At 49.2% G+C, this 22,134-nt stretch overlaps 1 protein-coding gene across 1 annotated transcript in view; it reads right to left on the reverse strand.

The window, feature by feature from the left end:
• KAZN (kazrin, periplakin interacting protein) overlaps positions 1-22,134 on the reverse strand; it is a 468,988-nt gene that overhangs the window by 262,326 nt on the left and 184,528 nt on the right. The gene's annotated exons all lie outside the window — the stretch shown is intronic.

A 22,134-nucleotide genomic window follows, 5' to 3' on the forward strand; every position in this document is an offset into this window, starting at 1 on the left:
CCACAGTCAGGAAGCTGCCCCTCCTGCTGCTTCTCCTGAATCCACACTGGGCCTCCCCAGACCAGCGGCAGCCAAGCGATGTGCAGTAACAGGCAGGCCTCCCACTGCACAGGGACCACTGCTAAAGCGACCATAGAAAAAGTGAGTGCCTCAGGAACATGCCTGCCCTGGAAGTGTAGACGCACCAGGAATGTGCCTCTGACTCAGCCTCCCTTCCAGATGTCATGTGAATTCACCTGCATGGCCAAACCTGAAGCACACGCAGAGCTCTAGCTGCAAGGGAGTTCTGACACCTAGTTCCCAGCTTTCCTGCTTCTGCAGGACACATAGGCCCACAGGAACAAGGGTGGAATTATTGATGAGTTTATAGTCTCCACATCTGTCTGCATGGTGGCTATGGTACAAATGCAAACCAGACTACCCAGGTTCAAACACGGCTCTGCCATGCACTAACCCAATGGCCTTGAGCACACCACATAACTCAGTGTGCGTCAGGTTCTTCAGCCATAAAATGGGGATAATAATAGGAGCTACCTTATAGAGTTATGAGGATTAAATATTCCCTCTGTTCAAACCCTTGCTGCCTGTTATCAGAAACTCAGAGACAGAATCAATGCAGATAGAGAGGGAAGCCTGGACATGTAAAACACACAGAACTGCAGCTGGCACACGGCAAGTGCCATGCAAGTGTCTGCTACTATGGCTGCAAAACTTGGTCCCTCTCAAGCTCCTCCCTGATAATAGCTTAAGGTTAGACATGCATGGTAGTGCTTAGGATGGGGGTGTGTGTTCAGTTCTGTATAGATTAACACATAATTAAATATGTTCAAATTCCTTAATAACAGCACCATCAACAGGCCTGGTGTGTTTTGGGGGTGTCGATGACAGTGAAGAAAATGGAAGGGGGTGCCTGGCCGCACACTCTGACTCCCAGGGTCTTTCCTGCCAATCAGACTCCTGTCTGTTTTCTCCGAGGACCATAAGCCGAGAGGGCCCAAGTAAGAAGGTGTCTGCAGGGGACGACTGGCTTCAACCATAATTCAGTGTCCTGTCAGGAAGCTGGCCTGACAGCTGATGTGAACGAAATATAATTAAACGTCAACAAAAATGAACATGGGGGCTTCCCTGGTGGCGCAGTGGTTGAGAATCTGCCTGCCAATGCAGGGGACACGGGTTCGAGCCCTGGTCTGGGAAGATCCCACATGCCGCGGAGCAGCTGGGCCCGTGAGCCACAACTACTGAGCCTGCGCGTCTGGAGCCTGTGCTCTGCAACAAGAGAGGCCGCGATAGTGAGAGGCCCGCGCACCACGATGAAGAGTGGTCCCCACTTGCCACAACTGGAGAAAGCCCTCGCACAGAAACGAAGACCCAACACAGCCATAAATAAATAAATAAATAAATAAAAATTAAAACAAAAAAACAAGTTCCATTTAAAAAAAAAAAAAATGAACATGGCAGGGCATCAGCTGACATGCCAAGCTGGTCCCCAAGACCCCCTCCCAAGGGATGCCAATCACACCTAGCTGCTTCTCTGGGGTGATGGGGCCAAAAGGAACTGACATCAGATGCTGAGACAAAGGGAGCAGAGGTGTCTGGAGCACCTGGGGGAAGTGGGGTCCCCCCCTTGCAGGGCTGTGGGCTCCCCCTGCGGGCCAGAGGGCCCGTGGTGAGTACTTCCCGCAGTCTGGGGCCTGTGAGAGGAGTGGCCTTGAAGAAAGAGATCAGGGGCCATGCCCCACATCTGGGTTCTGGTCTGGCTTCCAGAACTGGAATACTGAGATGAGAGATTGTTGCCTGTTCCTCCTAAGAATTAGTCTTCCAAAAATGACAGCTACCATTCATTGAGTCTTTACTATGCACTAAGGCTGTGCTGATTGTTTTTTTTTTTTTTAATATAAATTTATTTATTTATTTTTTGGCTGAGTTGGGTCTTTGTTGCTGTGTGCGGGCTTTCTCTAGTTGCGGTGAGCGGGGGCTACTCTTTGTTGGGTGCACGGGCTTCTCATTGCATTGGCTTCTCTTGTTGCGAAGCACGGGCTCTAGGCATGCAGGCTTCAGCAGTTGTGGCTCACGGGCTCTAGAGCGCAGGCTTAGTAGCTGTGGCGCACGGGCTTAGTTGCTCCGCGGCATGTGGGATCTTCCCGGACCAGGGCTCGAACCCATGTCCCCTGCATTGGCAGGCGGATTCTTAACCACTGCGCCACCAGGGAAGCCCCTGATTGTTTTTTAATTGCATTATCTTCATGTGCAGTTATGGAATGTTCCCTCCAGCCCCTGCCCCTGTACCCCAACTCCCATAATCTAGTTGGGAACATGGGAGTCCAGAGACTCCATTTTTCCAGCTTCCTTTGCAACTTAGTTTGGCCACGTGGCATGTTCTCGTCAATGGAAGGTGACAGGTAGAGGTTCGTGACCTTGCACATCACAGCTGTTTAAAGAATCCGGCTCCACTTCCCCTTTCCCTGTCCTGAGGGCTGCAAAGAGGATGGAGAGTCAGCTTCATCCAAGGGGCAAGGCCTCAGTGTCTGGCAGAGCAACAAGGTAGAAGGAACCTGGGTTCCTGGTTCACGGGGTGGAGCTACCCTGGACCACCCTCCTCCAGACTTTCATGAAAGAGAAAATGCACTTGTAGCTTGTTTGCTGCCTTTCAGGACTTTTGCTACAGTATCTTAGCCTGTTCCCCTAACATGCTAATACATCTTCAGTATTCACAGTAGCCTAGCAAGATAGGTATGATTTTCTCCCCATTTTATCAAGGAGAACTCCAAGGTTCAGAGAAGCTGAATGACTTGCCCAAAGTCACAGTAGTATGAAATGGCAGATGTGGGACCCGGTTCCAAATCTGTCTATGACCAAAGTGTATGCCTGGATCCAGTGCTCAGTGCTCACGCCTCCCCCTGCAGTCTCTGTGATGACAGCTCTTTACCTACACCTGTGCATTAAAAAAAATTTACCTACATCTGTGCATATCAGGTTTAAAGAACCTGTTATGTTCCCCCCAAAGAGAAAAGAAAGGAGGAGGCCTCCTTATCTTTCATAAAGCTGAGTGTTGGGGACTTGGGGATACAGGGCATGATAAATAAGGGCAATGAGTTGACCTGTTATTTTTGCCTCCATCCCCCCATTCTGGTCATAGCACACAGATTTTGCTGAGGGGACTTCTTCTGTACTCTCAATGCATGTGGCTCAGCCTGACTTGACTTACCCCACTGAGCCTGAGTCAGGCCGACAGACCCTCTGTCCCTGGTACTGGAGTTTTGGTGGAGACACACAAAGTCTTCACAGGCCCAGAGTCCATTCATTCCAACAGCAGACCCCAGCAAGACCATTCATAGGTCCCTGCTCCCTGGAATTCTGGGCTGCTCTGAGTCCTGACCCTTCCAAGCCTTGTTAATCAGCTCTTCCTTTGATTTGGAGAGCTCCGGCATGTCCTTCTAATCAATTTCCCCTCTGCTTACATTCCTTCTGAGGCTAGTCTATCTTCCTTGCAAAGGCCCTGCCCGATAGTTAGAGCTGCTCTGAGCCAAGGGCAGAGGGGGATGGCACAGACCACGTCCAAACATGACCTCAAGGGTTCCAACCAAACCATCTGGGAGCCCCGGAGCTAGACTCAGAGACCAACAGCACGAGGTCAGGAGGTAGCAGGCCCAGAAATGGGACTGGAGACAGGCGAGAGGCTGGAGAGAGGATAAAGGACCGGGACTGAGCTGGGGGGGGATGTTTATCTTGCTGGGTTCTGGAGGTGCGTTCAGATAAAATGCTCCACGTTAAATAGGAAACAGGATCTGCCTTGGGGCTCTGTATGTCCTGGCATGTGGATGAGACTCTGGAAGGCTCTTGCCTGCTGGCTGTGGCCAGTGGCCCTGAGGCAACACGGTGAAGCGCTGGCCCATCCTGGAGCAGAGGACGGCGTAGTGAGGAGCCCCAGTGAGAACAGCACTTGGAAAGTACAGTCGTAAAGCACTTGAGTGACTCCCGAGATGGAGCTGGATTGATGGGGCCCCGTTATGGCTCTGCCTCATTTTGGATGCAGAGACCCGTTTGGGGCATTATTCATGGAGGACAGCCCGAGCCACGGGCCCCTGGGGCAGAGGTCGTGTTCGAGGAGGGAGAGCGCAGTGTGTGACAGCTTCAGCAACTCACTCCCTGGTCCTGCTTGGAGGGACCTCCAGTGCATGGACTTTCTGATCCTGAGTGTCAGGGCCATCAAGCACACTGGGGGCTGGGGTGACAGTCAGGTCTGGTGCTGGCCAGAAGGTGGGATTGTTCATCAGTCATGGAGACAGCAGGGGACAGCAGTGAAGAGTCAGTGGGTCTGAATCCTCCCTCTGCTAATTCCCAGCTAGGTGACCTAGGACAACTTCACTTCTCCAAGCCTCAGTTTCCTCATCTGTAAAATGGGGATGACAAAACTTTCCTCTTCCAGACATTGTGTGGACGAAGGGAGGCCTTTAGGATAGCACTTGCTGTATAATTAGCCCTCAGTAAGTAGTAGCCATGACAGAGTATTAGGCATAATAACGAAAAGATCTCACTTTTCTTGTAAATCACTTTTGCATTCATAATCGAGTTCTGTCTTCATGACCACCCTGGGAAGCGGACGGGTTAGATGGCAATGTTTCCAGGTTAGTGATGAGGGAACCAGGCCCCGAGAGGTCAAGGGACCCTCCTGAGTCCCCATGTGGGCTGGGGACAGAGCCAGGACTTAAGTCAATGGCATTCACTCCTGGGTCACATCTCATTCTGAGTCTTGATGAGACCCTGCCTTCCAGAGAGAATGGTGATGAGAATAACAGGCGCCATTACTGGAGCTTACTGGGCGCCAGGCTCCTTGTCCTATCAGGCCCCTTGTCCTATTAGTGATCTCCTTTAACCCTGAAAAGAAGCCAGCTGCCCAAACAGGATCAATGTCCATAAAGAAGTCTTCAATGTAAACCATACGCCAACAACGATGCGGGGAAACGGAGGGACGCTGCTCAGCCTTGGCACCGCTGACGTTAGGGGCCAGACGCTTCTGTGTGGGGCGTCCTGTGCACTGTGGATGGTCATGGGAACCCCTGATCTCTACTCACTGCACACACCCCAGTTAACCAAGAATGTCTGCAGGTTCTGCCCCGTGTTCCCCAAATGCCCCTGGTTGAGAACCACTGCAGGGGGAGAACCAAGGAAAGCTTCCTGGAAGAGATCATTTTAAAAAGCAGGGTGTGGCAGAGGGAGGTTCTGGAAGGCTCAAGAGGAGAGCCCTCTTGAGTGTAGAGAAGGGGGAATTTCGGGGAGACCTCGCAGCAAATGTGTGGGCAGGCTGTCACAACCTACCCGGTGAAGCCCAGGACCTGTTGAGGGGCTACATCCTGAGAGGCCTGTTCTCCTCCTCCTGGGAATGAAGGGCGGCCAGTCCTAAATCACATCCCTTCTCTCCCTGTCCCAGGAGCGCCCAGAGGCCCTCAGGCTAAGGGCTTAGCTGCCTCGTGAGCTGTGGATGGGGTGGACGCCACCTGCAACTTCACCTGCATCTGCATGGCTTCTTGCAACACTGACAAGTAAGGTTTGTCCCAACCATGTGAACTTGCTCCTGGCCTTGACTCCCTGGACCCAGGAAAGCAGAAAAGTCCCCAAGGAGCCTGTTGAGGTGCTATGGAGAGAGAATCACAGGGGTGTGGACGCACACTGCGATGCTCTGTGTGGCTTTGGCAGACTGGCTGCCAAGACGTTCTGGAATCATCACAGGGCTCTGCTGGCTGCATGATAGAATGGTTCCTCTCACCACTGCAGTCCTTTTTTTTTTTTTTTTTTTGAGACATAATTCATATAGCATAAAATTCACCTTTTACAAGTGTACACTTTAGTGGTTTTTAGTATATTCACAAAGCTGTACAACCAGCACCACTATCTAATTCCATAATATTTTCATCACCAGAAAGGAAATCCCTACCCCTTAGCAGTCACTCCCCATTTCCCCTCCCCCCGGCCCCAGCAACCACTAATATGCTTTCTGTCTCAATGGATTTGCCTATTCTGTATATCTCCTATGAATGAAATCATACCACACTAGTCTTTTGTGACTGCCTTCTCTCACTTAGCACCATGTTTTCAAGGTTCATCCATGGTATAGCACGTGTCAGTACTTCAATCCTTTTTATGGCTGAAAAGATATTCCATTGTATTGACATACCACAGTTTGTTTCCTCACTCATTAGTGGATAGACATTTGGGTTTCTAACTTTTGGCTATTGTGAATAATGCTGCTGTGAACATTCATGTTTATATGGACATAGGTTTTCATTTCCCTTGGATATATACCTAGGAGTGGAATTGCTGGGTCATATGTAGCTCTTGGTTTCAAGATGATAAAAAACTTGAGATCACAGATTGGGGTATACTTCCGGGTTGGAATTCTGGGCCCCCCTAAGTCCCTGCCCTCTCCCCGTGTGGCTCATGATGGAACTGTCATCCCACCTTCAACACAGCCAAGTCTTTTAGAAGCTATTTATACCCCAGCTTGAGTTTCTTCCCATGACACTGGTTCTCCAGGTACATAGGTATTCTGACAATGTCTCCATAATTCGGTAGAAGAAACATGTCAGGTACTTATAACTTCAATATGGCTTTGGGGACATCTATTATCTAATGCTGTTTTATTAGTTGAATGAAGATATGAAAATAAAGTAAGGGAAAGGAACTCTGATTAGGGTCTCTGAGGCTTCCTGTAAGATATCGTGTAAGATTCCAGAAATGAAACTGAATTTTACATAATTTTTTTTTATTTAGTTAAAGCCTACTTTCCAAAAAAAAAAAAAATTCTTAAGGGGCTTCTGGATAAAAGTCAAAATTTGCTTGTTAATTATATCTTGAGCCCCACCCATGACATGAGAAGTTTTGTTTTCTTGACATTGACTTGATCTGATTAAGTTAATGGTCTGGGAGGTAATAAAATCCCCTCTTTGCAGAGCTAGCTCTGGCCAGGCCCATTTCTGATCATTTTAGCAACTCGACTGGGTCCTCTAAAAATTAAGTAGAAGTTAGCCTCAGACCTGGAGGTGCTTTTCCATTCCTTTACTGCTGGACCACGTCAATATTCTAAAGAGGTTTCGGGTGTTACTCCTTTTTGAATAATTTATCATAGCTAATGAAAGCTTCAAAAATCGGCTAACATCAAAGCAAAGCAAAACAGTCATTCCCACAGGTGTCTCAAGGAAGCCTTTCTGGGCAGAAGAGGTGAAAATACCTATTTCAGCTTCTGCAGCCCTCAAGTAAACGGGTAGATGGAGTTCATCTCCATCTAAGGAGTAATCATGGCACACCTACTGTGAAAGAATTAGATACAAAGTAGTATTAAGAGAGTGTAGTGGACAGGATAGGATAGGTTATGTTGCGGTAACAAACAACCCCACCAATGTCAGAGGTTTAAAAGAAGCATTTCTTTCTGCATCTCTGTTCATCTAACCCTGAAAAACAAAGCAAAGCTCACGTACAGGGGCTGCTGATTTCTGTTTGAAGAGGAGGATGTTTGCTGATGGACTTCGCCAAGTTGCCCGATGCTACACTACATAATTATTTTCTGTGTTATAAGCCAAGGACTTCATGAGACAGTGAGCTCTCTAATACGAGTGCAAGCCAGGTAAAGATAGGACTGTGTTTTCTACTCCTTTTCCGTCAGCTTTGGTGTCTTACCAAAGGGCCAAGCATGCTGCAGGTGACCCAAAACTGTGTGAAAGGGCTTCCCTGGTGGCGCAGTGGTTAAGAATCTGCCTGCCGAGGCAGGGGACACGGGTTCGAGCCCTGGTCCGGGAAGATCCCACATGCCGCGGAGCAACCGAGCCCGTGCGCCACAGCTACTGAGCCCACGTGCCACAACTACTGAAGCCTGTGCTCCGCAACAAGAGAAGCCACTGCAATGAGAAGCCCGCGCACCGCAACGAAGAGTAGCCCCCGCTCACCACAACTAGAGAAAGCCCGCGCGCAGCAACGAAGACCCGACACAGCCAAAAAAAAAAAAAAAAAGCAACTGTGTGAAAGGCAGCAGAGCAGAGCACAGAGACAGAGGTTACACTCGTGGGTTTGAATCCTGCTTCCAGCACACCTGAGCTGTGTGACTCAGTTTTCTCAACCTCTCTGTGCTTGCCCTAGTCTGTGAATTAGGGGAAATAATAGTCCCTCCTTCCTGGTGGACAGTGAAAAGTAACTGAATTAATTAATGCCCGTCAAGCACCTAGAAAGGTCCCTGGTACCTTGTGGGCACCATATTAGTATTTGATAAGTAAATCATAAGAGTTAGCATCTTCTGAGTGTTGATTGAGGAACTGAACTAGGGATTATTTTATTGAATCCTCGTAACAATTCAATGAAGTAGGCATATTATGATGACCATTTTGCAGATGAGGAAACTGAGGCTTGGAGAGGTAACCTTCCCGGGGTCCGATAACTTAGTAGAAGGTGGAGACAGAATTTCCACCCAGGTCTTCCTGACTCCAGGGCTGACAGCCCTTGCCTCGAAGCTATAGAACATCTATTTGCAGAATGAAATAAAAAAGGCTTAGGTGAGCAATGCAGTGCCCGTTTTTCTTGATCTGATGCATTGTAAACTCTGTACTTTGTCTTCAATTAGTCCTTAACATTCTTGTTCCAACATACTTTCTAATCCTCTCCCATCGATCCATTTTTGTAGACTTTTGTCTCCTGGAATGGATTCTAGAATTCCACTGCACTGTCCTCCCGTTAGCACTTCTTGGACAAAACATAAATTAAAAACAGCACCACCCTCTCTCTCCCTTTCTATCTTCATGTGTGTTACTCAACTGGCCACCAAATGATACATCCACACACTTTAATTCACAGCTTTGGAAACCCCTAAGGCCATGGTCACCATTTTCCACACACAGTGGATCTGGGAGCTGCTTTCTCCCGCTGAGCTGCCTGAAGTCTTGCTTCTCTGCTGCAGATGCAGAAAGGGGCAGGTCACACCATCTTTTCAAGCCTCTTTTTTTCCTTCTGTCAAGTTTGTGTCTTTCTTAAGAAGCTCCCCCCTTCCTTTCTCACTCCTTCAGGTGACAGAGGGTGAGGATTGTTAATATTATGCAAAAGGCAGTTCTTTGAAGAAACATCTAATGAACAGACTTTCATGGTGTCACGCTTGCTAACGGTGGGACAGTTATCTTCCGAAATATGGCAACCCACAGAGCTGAGCCGAACTCAGTTCTTTTGTGCTCTTTTGCAACAGAAACGCACCCAGAACTCTCCAGCAGACTCAGGGCTGTTGGAAGAACTGTCAGCTCCCCCAGTCTGTCTCACACACCCACAATGTGCCATCTCTGTTCTAGGGACTGGGGATCAGAGCTGGACAGGACGAGGTCCCTGCACCCACGGGGCTCACATCCAGGTGGGCAGGCAGACGTGTGGTTGTCATGGCTGATCTGAATGCAGGAGAGAGGCACGCGGTCTCACTGAGATGTGGGCCTTGAGGGGCCTGAGCTCTGGCTGGGGAAAGCCCAGGTTCAGGTGGGGAGGGGGGTGCCGGACAGCCCCACGCACAGGTCAGGGCCCTCCTGGATGGAGGCGTATGATGCTTGTGTGCAGGAACGATACCCCGAGGCTTGTGTCCATGGGATTACAGAGCCCTGAGGGAGAGAAAGGGCCAGAATCAGAAACCGGAGGCTGGAAAGTAGCTGATTTGGCATTTCTGATCGGAGAAAGACAAAGTGCTGATGGGAACAGAGAAGAGGGAGGGACTCCAGACAAAGGAATAGATTTCCTTCCATAAGGAGCTCCCCACTAGCGGAGGCGGTGGGGAAGGACAGGCAATAAACAAACAAGCAAACCTATAATATATAAGGTAGAAAGAAGTACAAGGCAGGCTGTGGGGATGAAGAACGAAGTGCGAGAGAGGGGCTCCTGTTTCAGACAAGGCTTTGTTAAAGGTGACATCTGAGCAGAGACCAGAGTGAGGGGGGGATAAGGAGAGGAGCAGACAGCATGTGCAAAGGCCCTGTGGGAGGAGAATGCTGGACCCATCACAGGAATAGCACGGAGACCAGAGGCTGGTGCAGAATGAGCAGGGATGCGTGGCAGGAGAAGAGGGCAGAGAAGTAGATGGGAACCAGATCCCTTGGGCAGTGGCCGGGGGAGGAGGTGGGCAGATGTAGGTTTCATTTCGGAGGTTCTGGTGGATGGGAGAGAGCATGCACTTCGAGGGTTGCCATGAAGCCTGAGTGTGCAAATAAACTGTGGGGAGAAAAGCAAATCTGTGAATCAAAAATATAAAGGGCTTTCAAATCCATCTCCATGAGCCAGACGGGCACCTGCTATGTACCTTGCACATAGTAGAAAAGTTTGCAGCTGGGCTTAATGCACATTCCCACCGGCTGTAAGACCTGGGTTCCTGCTCTCCCGGTGGTCCGTTTGCACATTGCTCTCAGTGTAGCGTGTGCTTGCTTGTGCTGCCTCTCACGTCATCCTGCCCGTGAGGCGGTGCTGTGTTACCCAGTGGTGTGCTGGAGCCGGCCGCCCGGGCTCCTCAGCCGGGCATTCCTTCCCAGCTCTGCCACCGGGGACGTCAAGTTAGTAACCTAAGTATTTACCCTGTGGAAACTGATGAATGCCACAACCAGCTGTTCCCTCTGCCACCCTGGAGAGAGCTGGTTGTTAAGCACTTACCAGCACACCACTGGCTATACCCATTTGGTAGAGGAGGCAGCCAAGGCTCAGGAGGGCAAAGGCCCACAGCATTGGGATGCTCCACGTCCAGAGATCTGCTGCCTCTTGACAGCTTGTGGATGATTCTGGTAGCAGACACTCCAGCGACAGTACATCATTTTGGATGCCATGGGAAGTTTTAGGGATTTCCACACCCCTTTGGTTCCTAACTGCGTCTGGTTTAGATTAAGGCCAGAAATCCCCGTTGAGCTTTCCATGAAGTGGGTGACCCCTGTGCTTACCCCTGATGGCCACAATCACAAGAGGGCACCTAGGAAACCCTGTTGGAGGGTAGGTGGGGGGAGTCACCTCCAAACCAGGCTGTATCCTTAGGAGCCGGGAGAGGAAAGCAGGGAAGCAGAGGCTCAAGGTGAGACTTTAGCAAATGCCACTTCTATAACTGCTTGTGAACAAAAGGTCAGGCCCTGTGGTATTACTTTTGATTACGCTGAGAAAAACCAATCCAGTTTTTAATTTCCTCAAGTGGAGGCTATAGGCTATGTGGGTTCACAGGGCGCCGAGAGAGGAGGGGGCAGCCTGAGATGGGGAGGCTTGTTTTCCCGAGAGACCACCTAGAGGGCACTCTTTGGGGCTGCTCAGGGGTCCTGTCTACCCCAAGTTCTCACTGGCTTCAAATACAAACTGGGCCCTCTTCTGACCTGTCTTACGCCACAGAGGTAAGGAAGGCTCCACTACAGGAAGAATAAGAGCAAGCATTTATTGAGCACTTACTGTGTGCCATGTACTTTATATACATATTTACACACCGACACACGCCTATTACTCATGTCATCCTCACACGCCCTGTGACTAGAAACTCCCTCTATCCTCATCCCCACGTTACAGCAGTGCGAACAGATGCAGAGAGAGGTTAAGTAATTTGTCTGAGGTCACACAGCTAATAGGTAGGAGAGCTGGGTTTGAACCCAGCTAGTCTGGCTCCAGATTCCCAGCCCCTAAATCACTAAACTGCATGGGATAGGGGGATGCAGAGATTAGCCACGACGCCTTAGGAAATGCTCTGAACGTGTACAACATCTCCTCAAAGGACACTGGGAAGATGCTGTGGGTGCCCGGGGCTCCTCCAAACCCCTCGCTCCTCTGTCCAGCAAAGCCAGGCTACCTCCAGAGACGCCAGCGAGGTGGCCTGATTTGTTGCCCTCAGGGTTTCTTGACGGGGCCGCTGCCGTAGTCTCCTGGGGGTCCCTGCCTCCAGCCTTGCCTCATCCACGTCACTGCAGAAGGGTGTCCATCTCCATCATCCCCCTGTAGAGAACTGTCAATAGCTGCCCTGCCTGAACACGGCACACGGCCTCGCCGGCCCGACTGTCATCTCCCTCTGCTGCTTCCCCAGCACTGCCCCACCAACCATGTCCAAATGCCCACTGCTCTCCCTGCCTCCGTGCCTTTGCACATGCTGTTCCCTGTGTTTGGAGCACCCCCCCCTTTTTCTGCACCCGCTAGTTCCCCATGATGCTACTCAAGGTTCCGCCCCTTCCTGGAGCCACCCTGACTTCTAGGATGAAATAAGGGACCCTCGGGGCTCCCACTGCACCCTGGAGACAGGCACAGAACTCCTCCACCCCTGTGTGGTCACTGATACTCTTGTCTGCCTGCCTGCTGGGCTGTGAGAGTCTTTGGGGGCAGGGATCGTGTCTCGTGCATGTTTGTTTCCTTACCGCCCAGCACAGTATCTGACACTCAGTAGGTGCTTAATAAACACTGAATAAATGAATGAATGGATGGATGAGTGAGTGGCTGGCCACCTTTGGATGATCTGCCTTTTCAACCAGGTAGCAATTCTGACTCATGTCCTATATCTGACAGCCAAAGGCAGCCCCGTGCTTTGACGGTGAGTGAGGGCGAGAAAGGGTGTTTGAAGCGGAGGGTCAGGGGTAACATGAAAGGGCCCAGAGCAGGCGTTTTGAAAGTACAGTCACAGTCATGACAGTCGAAGTCCCCGCAGACAGAGGTCACAGGGGCGAATGCAGCTGCTCCTCTGGAAAGGCGCATCCCACTCCCACGCCGGGAGATCACACAGCAACAACAAGAATCCCCCCCAGCCGCTGCCACGGGATCAAGCGCAGGGCCCGCGGGGCTGTGTGTGCAGAGATTAAAGGCTGGCGGTGCTCCTTCCGCCCGGGGGGCCCAGGAGCCGCTCTCCCACGGGCGACAGGATGGATTAAGGCCTCGGATGTTCCGGAAGCTTGCCCAGCTCCGTAACACCGCCTGCTTTTGCATTCTCCCGGGGCTGAGTCCTCGCTCACGTCCTCGTGGAGCCCTGGGCGTTTTCAGTGCTGGGGTATTGGGAACTTTTTGGCCAATTGGAAGGAGGTGACAGGGAGATGGAAGGCACGTCCAGCGAACCGGGTGACAATTCCTCCACCAGGTCTCGAGACTCGGGGCTTGGAAACCACGAGGAGGCTCACAGGTAGAGTATGCTGGTCCCTTAGCCCAAGAGAGCTGCCGAGGAGCATTTTGAATAGTGTCACCAACCAGCTAATACGTTTGGAAAGAGTTGTCCGAGGATGAGGCCCATAGTGACATTTCGGGATGGAAAAAGGAGCAAGCTGAGTGGTTTCCGACACGGACGTGTCCCTGTGAGGTCTTCCCAGAAGAGCCCCTGCCAACGCCGCTCGCCTGGCCTCCGCGTGTCTGGAGGATTTCCCCACACTTTGGTCCTTCCTGATGCTCGGCAGCGTTCAGGACATGAGCGCTGGTCCCTGGGTAATGGAATCTTAATAAACCGCGCCAGGAGCACGGCTGTCCAAACAGATTAACAGCGATGGGACAGAGTTCAAAGAGGGACGGCTTGTGATGACTGAGAGCATCTCGAGGCCGTTCAGTTAGGCACACCATGAGCGAGAAAGGAAAGGGAGGTGGAACAGGATAAGACTTCAGAAGCTGAAGAAGCAGGACCGGTAAAATGCCAGGCTGCCTCCCCCAGAAGCCATCTGTCCTTCCAGCTCCGGGAAACCTGGCCGGCGGGACTTGGACAACGACACCAATGGTTTCTAAACAAAAGAACCGTCACACGTTTTAAGTTAACAGGAGCCCTTCACTTTTCAAGGTGCTGTAAACATCCTGGAATCAGAGAGCGGTGATGGTTACACAGCCTTGTGAATAGACTAAAAACCACTGAATCGTACACTTTAAAATGGCGAGTTTTATGGTATGTGAATTGCATCACAATAATAAAAAAGTGGGAAAAGCCCCCTTCTTCCATATCCCACCATGGGTCAGGAAATGCAAGGTACAGCAAGATACGGTGACTTGGTTATAGGAAACCATATTGCAGCAAGAATGGAAACAAATAAAAGAACCCTTTGAAAAATTGTGAAAAATTGGGTACCTGCAGCGTTTTCAGCCAGGGGACATCCTTCAGTTACACCAACATATTTACTGTGCGCCAGATACCTTCTAGACTTTGGGATTAAAGGAAGATGAAGAGACCAGGGACCTAGGCCTCAGAGAAAGAATGGGGAAAGAGACAGGAAAACAAATCCCTAGGCAGGAGGCAGAACATGTCATGGGCAGTGAGGGGCTCTGGGGGTTTGGTCCTAAGGACACGCATAGGAAGGTGAAGTCCCAACAGGTCACGGGGACCAGGGGACGAGAGGCAGAGAACCACAGGGTTTGGGATGGACCTTGAAGGACAGGGGGCATCCGAGAGGTGGAAATGCTTCAAGAGGGTGGTCCAGATGGAAGGAACAGCAGCGGCAAAGGCTCAGCAGCTGGAAAATACAAGATGTTTTAATTTGCCTGCAAAGCAGGGTGTGTGGAGGGCAGCAGAGGAAGGTAGGTCTGGAAAGGAGTAGGGCTGCGTGTACAAGCTGACGGGAATGGGGTGGACTTGGTCTGTTTCAGGTGTGTCCTTCCCTGCCTCTGGGGTGCTTCTGGCTTTAAATAGTGAGGTGGACAAGATTTGCTTTGAGGTGCCCTCCTGGCATCCCCCGCCCTCAAGGTCCTCCACTTTGGCCAGCATTGCCCCCGGAAGAGGTGCAGTGAATATTAGATGAGAGAAAGAATGAGTGAAGCGGTGAACAAATGAATGAGTGCTGCTGACATGTAAGACTCTCATGCCCATATCCAGACTAACCTGTCTATGTCCCATCCCTTCAGGACTCTGCTAGAAAAGAGCCCGATAATCTAGTCGAGCGTTCCCGGGAAGGCATAGCAGGAAGTTAATGGTAACCCTCTTGGTAAGATGACGGCATCTGTAAACCCAGGGGATTCTGAGGGCAGCACCTTAGGCACAGGGTGTGCTGGGCAGAGGTCTGTCTGTCTACACGCCTCAGATCACACTGCCTCTCTGCTTAGGCCTGACCTGCTTAAGCGTCTCAAAGATGACGCAGCTGTGGAAGAAAAGCCATCTCTGGCTTGCAGGTGACAGTGGGCAGCAGCGGACTCATGGTGGCCAGGCCTCTGCGTTGCATGCTTCCACGGGGCGCTTCAGGGCCTGGTGCTCTCAGCACTTGCTGGGTCTCCGTGCACGTTTTATTCATGCGGACAGGTGACTGCAGCTCACGCCTCATCACGCTAACAGCCTGATGTAGGGAAAAGAAAACCTTACGAGCATTTGTGCCGCATCGATCTTCTTGGCCAGAGACTGTTCCTGAAGGAACGGGAACAGCTGCCACCTCAAGAATTCCGTGTACCCGCCGTGGCTTCCCTGGAGCACCGCTTAGTATCTGTGGTTAATCACAATTCATTTGGGCCAAACATTTCTCTTCCGTGCCCCACTCCCGTTGGAGTCCGAACCACCTTTTTCTACCTGCCACATACTTGTCTTTCGGCTGTGCTCTTCCTGGAGAGAGAAATCTGGGGCTAACCAAGCAGGTGAGCTGATGGGGCTGGAAGCCTGGGAGCCACGGCTGGCCCATCTCTAGTTCCTGGGGGTGGGGCTGGGAGTGAGGACGGTGACACAGAGGCAGGGCTGGCTTCCTGAGCATGTGACCTGTGCAGCTGCGCAGGACCCCACGCTTAGAAGCACTTCGTGCTTGGTTTAATGCTCTGCTGTTGCCGTCTTGAAATTCTTAATACTTTCTGAACACAGGGTCCCGTGTTTTCGTTTTTCATGGACCAGCAAACTACATAGCGGGTCTTGCACACGGAGGCCAGGCTTTCACCTCTGATCGGCTTGGTTTTCTTCTGGGGCCACTGACATGGTCCTTACTCTGGCTGATCCTTCAAAAATGTTGAATCATTGATACTGATCCTTCTACTGAATTAGCTCCCTTCATGTGTCCCACGTCCACTGCCCTGGTCAGGTCTCACCATCTCTTTCCCGGGCTACTGTGGATCCCTGACTGTGCTTCCTTCCTTCAGCCTCTACCCACTCTGAGCCATCCAGAATGATGCCGGTCAACAGGGCTGTGATGAGGCATAGCTGTAGGGGTGCCAGCATCTAGGACCCACAGTGAAAGGTCCCCAGAGCACCCCTGGAGTTCAAGGCAGAGGCCCCACGTAGCAACTGTTAATTGCAGGACAGCCAACATTAATTGTGCCCATATTCCAGGTACCGCACTAAGCACTTCACCTGCTTGGACTCAAAACATTTAATCATTACAACCACCCCAGAAGCAGGTATTAGTACTCCTGTCATTTTATGGGTGGGAAAGATGACGCTCAAAGAGATTAAGCCAAACACACCAGGTAAGAACAGGGATTCCAGAGACAAGATCTCTGGTTCAAATGCCAGCTTGGTTATGACTACATCTTGACTTTGGGCAAGTTATTCAGCTATGCCTTGGTTTTCTACTTATAATACGGGAATTATAAGAAAAACACCTACTTCATAGAGTTGTAAATCTCAGGATAAAAGAGTCAATATAGGTAAAGTACATAAAACATTCCTTAGTATTGGCCAAGTATAATATATGTGTTAATACACATATCGATAATAACAACCCAAGGTCCCACAGGTAGAAAGTGGTAACAGTAGCAAAGAACCCAGAGAATCAAAGCTCCAAGTCTGTGGGTTTAATCACTGGGCAATACTGCCTTCCACGAAGGGAACCAAGCATGCCATGGTGAAGGATGTTTGCAAAGCATGCCTGATTCAGTCTAAATCTAGAGATGCTGAAGTAAAGAGCCGGAAATTAAAAAGCAGAAGAATGTGATTCCAAATGTTGACTCTTATCCCTAAATATACGCTGTGCCTTGAGCTCAGAAATGGGTAATTTCGCAGCACTTCTAATGGCACTTCACTCTTTACTAGAAAATTCACCATGGCATATTTCCGTAGACTAACAACATCGTTACAATATGAGGTGTCAGCACAACATCCTTCTATTCAATGTCTTGCAGGAGAGCAGGGGAGAGTGCCAGGGTTATGTGAGAATTACAGGGTGTGCAAACTGTTCAGGCACCACTGTATACAAAGGTAGTTTTTTCTTTATCCTGATTTAGTGAGTCAGGAAAGAGAGCGAGTGAGCGCATTTTAAAGACAGGCATCAGGTTATTTAGATTCAGGGCAGTGGCCTTTTTCCATGCAACGCAGATGAAAATGAAATGTGCTTACAGTGGCTCCTTATTTGAGCTAAATTTTCTTGCCATCTATTCAAGGTGCCAAATTGCCATGACTGGTTTGGCCCAGCGTGGGGTTTCAGCTCTGTGCTCCCAGAGGATGTGCAATTGAGGAAGTACGTGCCCCAAATTAACTCCAATCCTGGGGAAGAACGGATCGCTTCAGGGCCATATGCAAAAATCACACTGCCATTCCCCAAACTACAGATGTCCTTGAAGCCAGTGACAGCACCGCCCAGCTCAGAAAATATTCACTATAGAGTCACCAATGGGAGAAGGCATATGAGGCAGAATTGTTAATAATTATCAGCCAGTACTGCAGGTGGCCAAGATATGAATGACATCAGATTTAGAAAGGACATCAGATTTAGACTGTTGTAAGATGAAGTTGGGGAGTCATGCTACGTAGGAACTTATTTGACTAAGTAAGTGGTTTCATAATAAGAATTATAATTATAATAATGATAAGAATTCCCGGACTTCCCTGGTGGCACAGTGGTTAAGATTCCGCCTGCCAATGCAGGGGACACAGGTTCGAGCCCTGGTCCGGGAAAATCCCACATGCCGCAGAGCAACTAAGCCCGCGAGCCACAGCTACTGCCCGTGTGCCACACTACTGAAGCCCGTGCGCCTACAGCCTGTGCTCCGCAACAAGAGAAGCCACCGCAATGAGAAGCCCACACACCGCAACGAAGAATAGCCCCCGCTCGCCACAACTAGAGAAAGCCCACACACAGCAGTGAAGACCCAATGCAGCCAAAAATAAATAATAAAAAAAAATTCCCTTTTATTGAGCACCTACTATATACTAGGCATTTTGCTAAGTGCACTATGCATAGGGATGTCATTTAATCCTTACAAGGATCCTGCAAGATGGTTATTACTAGTCTCATTTTGCAAATGAAGAAACAAGTTCAGAGATGTTGAGTAACTTGTTGCATAGACACTAAGTGGCAGGGTGAGGTTGCAATCCAGATATAGCTGGCTGTAAAGTCCATGTCTTCTGTCTCTTCACAGTGCTCTATGCTATTCTTATTTTTTCCTAAGCTCAGCTAGGCAGCAAGAAACATTGCCACTACTATACTAATAACAAAGAACAACAATGAAAGCAATATCAACCACTTTAAGAGCTAAGAGCTCAATGTATATTATTTAATCTTCACAACATTTGTATAAGATAGGTATTACTTTCATCTCCATTTTAGAGATGAGGAGACTGAGGCTTACAGAGGGTAAATAATTTGTCCTGGGCTATATAGACAGAGAGTGGACCATAAGGTCTGCAGTGGGGCAGATGGAGAAAAGATGAGAAGGTGTTGGTCAAAGTCAATGCAGGACGGTCACTGGGGATAGGGAGCACCATGAAGCTTCCACTGAGCTTCCATAATGCCAGAAGAATGGACTTCTCCTGAGGTGTCCAAGCGTCCAACACGGTAAGACCTGGCAGCCATATTTGTTCTCTCTGACACCACCCTCAGGCCATAGCTGACTGGATCCTGGGTGAACATCTGACCCAAGCCATCCAGTGAGGTTCTTCCTCTCAAGAATCTGAACTGAGAGGCACTGAGCCTGGTGCCTGTTGAGTGCCGAGTCTGGTCAATGGCAGGAGTGTCCAAGGGATGGTCAAAAAAGTCCAGTTATGGAGGTCCATGGGGCTGCCCTGCTTCCCAATGTTCTTAAGGCATGGCTGTCAACATTTTTTAGACTCCATGAGACACACTAATATTCCTCCCATGAATTCCTCTTCTACTTAATTTAGCTTGCATTGGTCCCTGTTACTTGTAGCCAAATGAACCGTAGTTAAAGACCACCACCTCTTCTTAAGCACTGTCTAGAAGCTTGACTAATATTTGCATCTTAATCTCCTAACATACCTCTAAGGTATTATCTCATTTTATAGATGTTTTAAAAATGTAGCAACATGGATGGACCTAGAGAGTATCACACTAAGTGAAGCAAGTCAGAGAAAGACAAACATCATATGATCTCACTTATATGTGGAATCTAAAAAAATGATACAAATGAACTTGTTTACAAAACAGAAATTGATTCAAAGACATAGAAAACAAACTTATGGTTACCAAAGGGGATGGGATGGGGGGGAGGGATAAAGTAGGAGTTTGGGATTAACAGATACACACTACTTTATATAAAATAGATAAACAACAAGATCCTACTGTATAGCGCAGGGAACTATATTCAATATCTTGTAATAATCTATAATGGAGAAGAATCTGTAAAAGAATATATATATACATATATTAAACATGCATAACTGAGTCACTTTGCTGTACACCTGAAACTAACACAACATTGTAAATCAACTATACTTCAATTTGAAAAAAAAAGGTGAGTAGTCAAGCTGAGCTTGAAATCAAGATGTATTAGATTTCTAGAACTATGTCTGTTTAGTTGTCTGAAGAGGCTGTCCTTGGGCTTGGTGATATCACTCCAGCACAGCAGCTACATTAATTCCCGCCAGTCCCAGAATTGCCCTTGTTAAATTTCCAGGTTTCTCTGATGCAGGAGCAGTCACTTGAGTTATTGTGCCTCACCTTTAATCCAGAGAGAGAGGAGGAGGTGCTGCAGAAAGCGTGTGCCTCCCCAGAGCCCCTCTGTGATGGTCAGTGTCATATGCCCACTTGGCTAGTCTACAGTCTCCAGTTATACAATCACTCACCTAGGTGTTGCTGTGAAATTATTATTTATTTATTTATTTATTTATTTTTGGCTGTGTTGGGTCTTCGTTTCTGTGCGAGGGCTTTCTCTAGTTGCGGCAAGCGGGCGCCACTCTTCATCACGGTGCGCGGGCCTTTCACTGTCGTGGCCTCTCTTGCTGCGGAGCACAGGCTCCAGACGCGCAGGCTCAGTAGTTGTGGCTCACGGGCCTAGTTGCTCCACGGCATGTGGGATCTTCCCAGACCAGGGCTCGAACCCGTGTCCCCTGCATTGGCAGGCGGATTCTCAACCACTGCGCCACCAGGGAAGCCCAAAATTATTTTATAGGTGTGATTACAGTCCATAATCAATTGACTTTAAGTAAAAGAGATTATCCTAGATAATCTGGGTTGGTCTGATTGGATCAGTTGAAGGGCTTTAAGAGCAGAGCCAAGGCTTCCCTGATGAAATTCTGCTGTGGCAACAGCTTCGCCCTGTACCCAAGAATTCCAGCCTGCCCTTCAGATTTCAGACTTGCCTTGCAATAAATGTATTGCCTTCTGATAAATCTCTTAATATATATCTCCTCCTGGTTCTGTTTCTCGAACTGAACCCTGACTGGTACACCCTCCTTAGGGGCCCCCTGCTGTCCACAGGTGAGGACCCACCTTTGGACATGTTCTCTACCCACCTCTCTAGTTTGGTCCTTAAGATCCTGATGTATCACACTCTCCCTGGCTCCAGACTCAGACTCATGCCCCTTCACCCCTATAACACTCCCCACCAGCACAGGTCGCTCATGCTTCTAAGCATTTCTTTCTGCCAGGAATCCCACACCATGCCTGCTTGCCAGAAAATGCCTACCCTTCAGCCAGGACTCAGCTCAGGCCCACCTCCTCCATGAAGCCTTCCCTGGATTCTTTAGGCAAGCCATGGTGCTTTTCCCAGTATACTCAGACTGACAGCAGTAGGATCATTTCTTAGCATTTTTCTTTTTCCTTGGCTTGGCAATTCTCTCTTCAAGGACAAACAGTGTGCCTTTCATGTCTTATCTGTAGCTTCTCTGGTTCAGGACCTGGCACACAGATAAATTTTTGTTCAATAAATGCATGAAGGCAGGCATCTGTGCCTAGGGCCTGGTTTTTGCAGAAGGTATGTTCTGGGGCAGAAAGAGATCCAACCACACATGGCTTCTCAGGGTCACCTTGAAAAGGACAGTGGTCTTTATCAGTTCTCTGCTCATGGGCTCTTCCTCTTTGCAGGGGCTCAATCTGACAGAGGAGCTTCTGTTGGTGAGATTTCCCTGGCCTCTCCGCCTGGCTTGGGGCTCCATTATTAGGGTGAATTCCTGCATGACCTTTAAGATTAAAACTAAATGTTCTGATCTTTCCCCAGACAGGTATTAGGTGCTGGAAATGGCATTTTGCAGGGACTATGTTCAGTAGCAAATTCCAAATATCAGCCTCATCACGTTCTGACAGGTTACAGCCCATCTGAGCTGGGGTTACTCTGTGCATTTCAAGGCTGGGCACTGTAAGGGCAGCAATTTTCTCTTTTACACGCTGGCTCCAGTGGGCACCGCTCCTGAGTCCTTGGAGAAGCTGCCGTCAAGGGAAATGAGACCCTTTGGTGTTGCCTCTCTCTGCTGGGACTGCCAGAGGGAAGAGGGTCGTCAGCAAACAAAGTTTAGCAGGGCTGTCGGGAAAAATTAGCCTTTCTGAAGATGCTACCAGGCCTTCTGCCATCGTCTGTGATGAAAACATTTGTGATGAGGTTGGGGGGAATGCCTCCACTCCGGGGTTCCTCCAGCAACTCAGGGAAACCACACATGCCCTTAATCAGGAAACACATGAAGAGTTCCTAAATTTGGACTCCTTTGATTAAAGGAAAGACCTAATTAGATAATTGTCTCCATGGAAACCTAGGTATATTTATTATTGCTTTTTTAAGCCTCTTCAGTTACTCGGAGGAGGGAACACACTTTCACTGTTGTCCAAGTTCGCAAGGGAGCCGCGTCTCAATGAGCTGCTAAGAACCATGAATAAGCAGCCGCTCACTTTAGGTAAATACATTTGCATAAGGAGGGTGGAAGTCTCATTCTCAGCATTGCAAACAACTCCTGGTTCCAAACAATAATAATTGATGCTAATAATAGCAAATGTGTACAGAGCATTCTTTATATGTGCCAGGCAGCTGTAACCCTTTACAACAGGTCTGTGTAGCTGGCTCCATTCTTACACCCACTTTACAGATGAGGAC

Source organism: Balaenoptera physalus (assembly GCF_965194825.1).
Source record: "Balaenoptera physalus genome assembly, chromosome: 1".
In the NCBI taxonomy this organism is placed as follows: domain Eukaryota; kingdom Metazoa; phylum Chordata; class Mammalia; order Artiodactyla; family Balaenopteridae; genus Balaenoptera; species Balaenoptera physalus.